Source organism: Protopterus annectens, chromosome 6.part1, assembly GCF_019279795.1.
Source record: "Protopterus annectens isolate FY-2018-M chromosome 6.part1, PAN1.0, whole genome shotgun sequence".
NCBI classification, from domain to species: domain Eukaryota; kingdom Metazoa; phylum Chordata; order Ceratodontiformes; family Protopteridae; genus Protopterus; species Protopterus annectens.
Genome location: NC_056738.1, coordinates 132,192,019 through 132,199,245, shown reverse-complemented (window position 1 = coordinate 132,199,245; position 7,227 = coordinate 132,192,019). Strand labels below are relative to the sequence as shown.

The 7,227-nt window shown below is 38.0% G+C and overlaps 1 protein-coding gene across 1 annotated transcript in view; it reads right to left on the bottom strand.

The window, feature by feature from the left end:
- SCRN3 (secernin 3) overlaps nt 1–7,227 on the bottom strand; it is a 939,975-nt gene that overhangs the window by 739,825 nt on the left and 192,923 nt on the right. The window lies entirely within an intron of this gene.

Sequence of the window (7,227 nt, the reverse complement as noted above, 5' to 3'; positions counted from 1 at the left end):
TGGAGAACCTCTTGCTGTGAGGCGACAATGCAACCACTCCGCTGTCCAAATTACTGACTTACCTGCAGGAGGGTGAGATGTCATTGACAGTCCGGGCCTGTGGCTTCATACAGTTCCCGAAAACAATAAAGCACCCGCACGTACGGCAAGAGCACGGCTCAAACCAATGAAACCAAACCAAAAAAGAAAGAGAGCCAGCACAAATCCTGTTGGAAAATAAGTGTATTAAAAATACACATAATGTACACCATAATTACAGACTGCATGTACATATGCAAGAAACAAATTACACAGACCGGTTTCGGCTAAACAGCCTTCCTCAGTGTAACAAAAATAGTAAAGACCATTGCATTCAGAAGCAGCCCATAAATATATAGGCGTACAATTAGGACAGAGACCAATGAAAATAATACACAAATTAAATAATCAGAACTGTTCATTTAAACCTGGGGGAAAGAGCCCACCCAGTTTAACAATCCACTTTTTTCTTTGATGTCTAATACTTGATGTAAACCAGCTAGATCATTGCTTTTATACACAATACAATCAATAATAGTAAATTTAAACGAGCCAGTCTGATGATTAGAAATATGCTTGTATAGTGCACTACTTTGCTTATGTATCCTAATATCACTTCTAAGCCTGAAAGGCCTAGAAGTTTGTCCCACATAAAAAGCTTGACAAGAGCAGCTGGCCAAGTAAATAATCCAAGTTGAGCTGCAATTGCCAAAATAATCTATGTCATAAACCTTTGAAATGTTTTTACTAGGAAAAACAAGTTGTTTTACATATGTGTGAACAACTTAAGCAATGACCACATGGATGACAACCTACTAACTTCTGCCCAGTGATGGTCCTTTGTGTCAATGTTTTATCTCACCAAGCCCTTTTATAATGACTAAACAAAGACCCCAAGGATCTGCCCCTATGAAAAGAAAAAGCACATTCATCATCCAAGATGTCTATAAAAGGACCCTGCCAAAATGTTCCAGTGTCTGGAAATAATATCCATAAAGGATTTAGTATTTTTGCCATAAGTAGTAACTAACCTAATCTGTGACCCCTGAGCAGAGACCCGTTCCTTATATCTTAATAATTCAGATCTGTCCTGTGATTCCACATACTGATTTGCCACATAGATGTCACCAACCCTGTATCCTCGGGCTCTAAATCTGGCACATAAATCCGATTTAAAGAGCTCTTCAGTGGCAGTATTAGAACATATTCTTTTGACACTGAGAAATTGAGACTTTGGGATATTCCTGATGACATGTTGGGAGTGGAAGCTTGACGCATGTAGTAGAGTGTTATATTGAGGAAATTTGCGGAACACCTGTGCTTCTAAAGTATTAGAAGGAGTACGTGTGACAAAAACATCCAGAAATGTAATCTCTTGTTGATGCCAAGTTAATTTAAACTCAATACCACAAATATTTTCATTCAGGTATTCGACAAATTCCTCAAGATACCCAGCATCAGCCCGCCACACAAGCCAACAGTCATCAAGATATCGTCTCCAAATATCCATTTTATCAAGGTAAATATTATGGCTTCCATCATAAATGAGTGCCTCTTCTATACAGGCCATAAATAAATCAGCATATATGGGGGCAAAAGATGCCCCCATTGCCGTGCCACGAACTTGCTAGACACATTGCTGCTGGAAATAAAAAACATTCTTATCCAGCTATTCATCTATTCATTCAGCTAGTTATTCAGCTAAACATACTAGAAAGGTATTAAATCCTGGTCTATATAAATTAGCCCTGTCAAGCCAATATTGAAGTGCCATTAGGCTCGCCCAATGAGGGATATTAGTATACAGGGAGGTGACATCCAAAGTACACAATAACCATTTGGATTCCAATTGAAGATCTGAAATAATACCCAAGAACTGTGTTGTGTCTTGAATCCGTGACCATACATGAGACAACAAAGTTTTCAGATGCTGAGTAAGGAACTCAGAGAGGGGTTTTGTTAATGAGCCCCTTCCAGAAACAATGGGTCGCCCAGGGGAATGAACAGGGTCCTTATGGATTTTGGGGAATAAGTAGAGGTATTGTTGTTTGGGGTGGTCCACCTTCAAATGAAAACAAGTCTCTTTGGGGATAATACCCTCTTCGACTGCTTTATCCAAAAAACTATCAATCTCAGACTTGAATTTCATGGTGGGATCTAAAGGCATGATCATATAATATTTATGATCCGTTATCTGTTTAAGACCTTCCTGATAATAATCTATCCAATCTAGGACCACCACCGCTCCACCCTTGTCAGCAGGCAAAACAACGTCATTATTGGACTTAAGTTCTGCTATACAAAGGCTTTCTGTCCTCGTAATATTATCATGCATCACACCATCTTTGCCAAGCTGCAAATGCAAATCCCCGAGGACCCTGTTCTGAAAAATCGAAACAACTGGTGACATGGGGGGTTTGAACGTAGATTTCCAAAAATGGAAAGTATCAACAATATCATAAGGGGCATCCTGGTCCTTGAAAAACAAACGTAAATTCAGCAGGCGACAAAAATTGACAACATCCTATGCAAACTCTTGTTCGGATACATTGAAATTAGGCACAAAACTTAGACCTTTGTTCAAGATTTTTATTTGTAAGTCAGATAGGGCACAGGAGGAAATATTATGTACATTAGTAGAACCCTTTAACTCCGAATTTTCATCCTCAGAATACCCTCCAGATCTGGAGGGACCCTTATGTTTCCTCCCCCCCTTCTTGACTTAACTCTAAAGGGTGACCCGAATTATTGGTTGTATTGTTCCTCTTGGAAATTGGTGACCTGTTTGGCTGTCTTCCCCTTCAGTGTTGGAAGAAGTGTCCTCACCAAATGTAAGTACATCCCTACTTCTTTTCTTAAGAATGGGTTTCATTCTTTTTGATTTACCTGATTTGGAATTGGGCGTCAAAAACCTGACATTCTTATGCATCTCAAATGGTCTCCCTCTATCAAAGTCATCAAGGTCCCTATTAAACTTTCTAATTTTCCTCTCCTTCAAAGTATTTTCTAATCCCAAAAGGTCCTTACCTAACTGACTCACTCCAGACACATAACATGGCAAATCCTGAAATTTCACTAACCCCTGACCATGAGTTTCCACTTCAAAATTGTTGTTGTTGTATAGTCCTTTCATAATATGCCACAAGAGCATTAACAAAACCCATAGAGGCCTGCTTTTGAACTGTCAGCCAATCATCAAGCAAAGCCTGATCAGCTTGTGGTACTAAGGGCTGAAGCTTCACACGAAGCCCTCTAGGGTAAATTTGTTTATATTGATATGCCTTAAAGAGCTGAAGATGCCATACATTACTTCTAAGATGCTTAATCCCTTTCATTAATTTGGAAAAAGCCATTTGACATTCATATGCCAGATCAGTACTAGGATTCATCCGACCACCAGATACCTGCTGCAAAGCCAAACCAAATATTCCCAAATCATTGGTGTCGGAAGACAAACCCCTAATAATGGAAGCCAAACCCATAATCACTTAATATAATCACAGCAACCCAATGTGTGTCACCAAACCATAAAAAGTAGACCCAATAACAAAAGCACACTGGCTTTTATAAAAAATCTGGTTCAGGATATAATCCTTATATATTGAATGAGTCGCCATCGGTGCTATCAATAGCCTTGATCAAACAAACCAAATATGTTTAAACATCCCACAAAACAGCTACACACCATTCTGACCAACCCAAAAGATCTTGAATGAAAAATCAGATCCAAACTTGTTGAACCACAACCAACAAAGGCCAAAGGAGAGGAAACACGATAGCATCCTAGTTGCCCAAATACCAATATTCATGAATAATCAGGCATTCATACACCAGGTTTGTCCCCAGTCACCAATGATAAATAAATATTACCTAAATCCCAGTATGAAATAGCAGTCCCAAGAATCCCAATACCAATAAATGGCACAGAAATATCCAAATACTTGCACCATAAATAATATAAGAATAAAAAAGCTGCAGTAGAAAACCACAACCATACTAAAGCAAAATCAATAACACATGTATAGTGTAGTCAGTGGTTATGTAGGACCTGATAAAAAAAATATAGCAAAATTTATGCTTATCAGAGCAAAAGTAATGCTCAATCATGGACCCTAATAATTCTAAGACATCTGCCATCATATGTGTGAAAAATGTACTGGGTTATAACAGCATTGTGTTAATAGGGTTGCATATAAAAGCGAAATCCCAAATAATGCAAAAAATAAATCAAACATTAGCTTTGCAATCATCACAGAAAAATAGCCACTTGAAATGCAGAACAGCCCTTGTTAACAAAAAAAAATCAAAGATACAATTTCTTTATCGATTAGAACATCCAAATGTCAAAAGTTCTTATTCAGTGTCTTGAGAACGCCAAAAAAAGACCCCCTCAAAGTTGAAATTGTCATAAATTGTCTATCCACACATCCAAATGGTTGCTAACGCCCTCCAATACACGCTGTGATAAAGAAAGTATCTGAACCAAAAATCCACATATCATACGATGGAAAGATGCGTAACTATGTGAAACACATAAGGTCCCAAATCCATAGAACTCGGTAATTCACTCCCTTGACACTAATCACGTTATTGTTAAAAGTCCTGATGTTGAAAAAAACATTTTTCAAAGTGCCGTCGTGAAATAAGCAACCACTGAGTGCCAACGAACTTGAATACACAGGCCCCCAAAAAAATAAAGGACCCTATATATGATTAATTAACCATGTGTTAGAACAAGAGCCATCACGCAAATGATGGAAAAATGAACATTCCAAGTTCCCCAATAATCATAAAAATGAGCAAACAATACCGAATCCAACTGGGATACAGCCGGCTTTGATGAAACGCCAAAATCCAAATGCCAACGGCTGCTCGAATACGTTGCACTCAGCAAACAAAAAACAGACCGGTCTGTGTAATTTGTTTTTTTGCATATGTACATGCAGTCTGTCATTATGGTGTACATTATGTGTATTTTTTAATACACTTTATTGTTAACAAGGGCTGTTCTGCATTTCAAGTGGCTATTTTTCTGTGATGATTGCGAAGCTAATGTTTGATTTATTTTTTTGCATTATTTGGGGTTTTGCTTTTATATGCAACCCTATTGACACAATGCTGTTATAACCCAGTACATTTTTCACACATATGATGGCAGATGTCTTAAAATTATTAGGGTCCATGATTGAGCTTTACTTTTGCTCTGATAAGCATAAATTTTGGTATAATTCTTTTTACAGAACGCCTTTGTATAGCAGAACTTAAGTCCAATAATGACATTGTTGTTTGCCCGCTGACAAGGGAGGAGTGGTGGTGGTCCTAGATTGGATAGATTATTATCAGGAAGGTCTTAAACAGATAATGGATCGTAAATATTATATGATCATGCCTTTAGATCCCACCATGAAATTCAAGTCTGAGATTGACAGTTTTTTGGATAAAGCAGTCAAAGAGGGTATTATCCCCAAAGAGATTTGTTTTCATTTGAAGGTGGACCACCCCAAACAACAATACCGCTACTTATTGCCCAAAATCCATAAGGACCCTGTTCATCCCCCTGGGCGACCCATTGTTTCTGGAAGGGGGTCATTAACAAAACCCCTCTCTGAATTCCTTACTCAACATCTGAAACCCTTGCTGTCTCATATACGGTCACAGATTCAAGACACAACACAGTTCTTGGGTATTATTTCAGATCTTTAACTGGAATCTGAATGGTTGTTGTGTACTTTGGATGTCACCTCTCTGTATTCTAATATCCCTCATTGGGTGGGCCTAATGGCACTTCAATATTGGCTTGACAGGGCTAATTTATATAGACCAGGATTTAATACCTTTCTAGTATATTTAGCTGAATATGTTTTGGATAAGAATGTTTTTTATTTCCAGCAGCAATGCGTCTGGCAAATTTGTGGCACGGCAATGGGGACATCTTTTGCCCCCATATATGCCGATTTATTTATGGCCTGTATAGAAGAGGCACTCATTTATGACAGAAGCCATAATATTTACCTTGATGAAATGGATATTTGGAGACGATATCTTGATGACTGTTGGCTTGTGTGGAGGGCTGATGCTGGGTATCTTGAGGAATTTGTGGAATACCTGAATGAAAATATTTGTGGTATTCAGTTTAAATTAACTTGGCATCAACAAGAGATTACATTTCTGGATGTTTTGGTCACACGTACTCCTTCTAATACTTTAGAAACACAGGTGTTCCGCAAATGTCCTCAATATAACACTACTACATGCATCTAGCTTCCACCCCCAACATGTCATCAGGAATATCCCAAAGTCTCAATTTCTCAATGTCAAAAGAATATGTTCTAGTACTGCCACTGACAAGCTCTTTAAATTGGATTTATGTGCCAGATTTACAGTCCGAGGATACAGGGTTGATGACATCTATGTGGCAAATCAGTATGTGGAATCACAGGACAGATCTGAATTATTAAGATATAAGGAACGGGTCTCTGCTCAGGGGTCACAGATTAGGTTAGTTACTATTTATGGCAAAAATACTAAATCCTTTATGGATATTATTTCCAGACACTGGAACATTTTGGGGGGGGGTCCTTTTATGGACATCTTGGATGATGAATGTGCTTTTTCTTTTCATAGGGGCATATCCTTGGGGTCTTTGTTTAGCCATTATAAAAGGGCTTGGTGAGATAAAACATTGACACAAAGGACCATCACTGGGCAGAAGTTAGTAGGTTGTCATCCGTGTGGTCATTGCTTAAGTTCTTCACACATATGTAAAACAACTTGTTTTTCTAGTAAAAACACTTAAAGGTTTATGACAGATTATTTTGGCAATTGCAGCTCAACTTGGATTATTTACTTGGCCAGCTGCTCTTGTCAAGCTTTTTATGTGGGACAAACTTCTTAGAATTAGTGAACACTTGAGTGATATTAGGATACATAAGCAAAGTAGTGCACTATACAAGCATATTTCTAATCATCAGACTGGCTCGTTTAATTTACTATTATTGATTGTATTGTGTATAAAAGCAATGATCTAGCTGGTTTACATCAAGTTTTAGACATCAAAGAAAAAAAGTGGATTGTTAAACTGGGTGGGCTCTTTCCCCCAGGTTTAAATGAACAGTTCTGATTATTTAATTTGTGTATTATTTTCATTGGTCTCTGTCCTAATTGTACACCTATATATTTATGGGCTGCTTCTGAATGCAATGGTCTTTA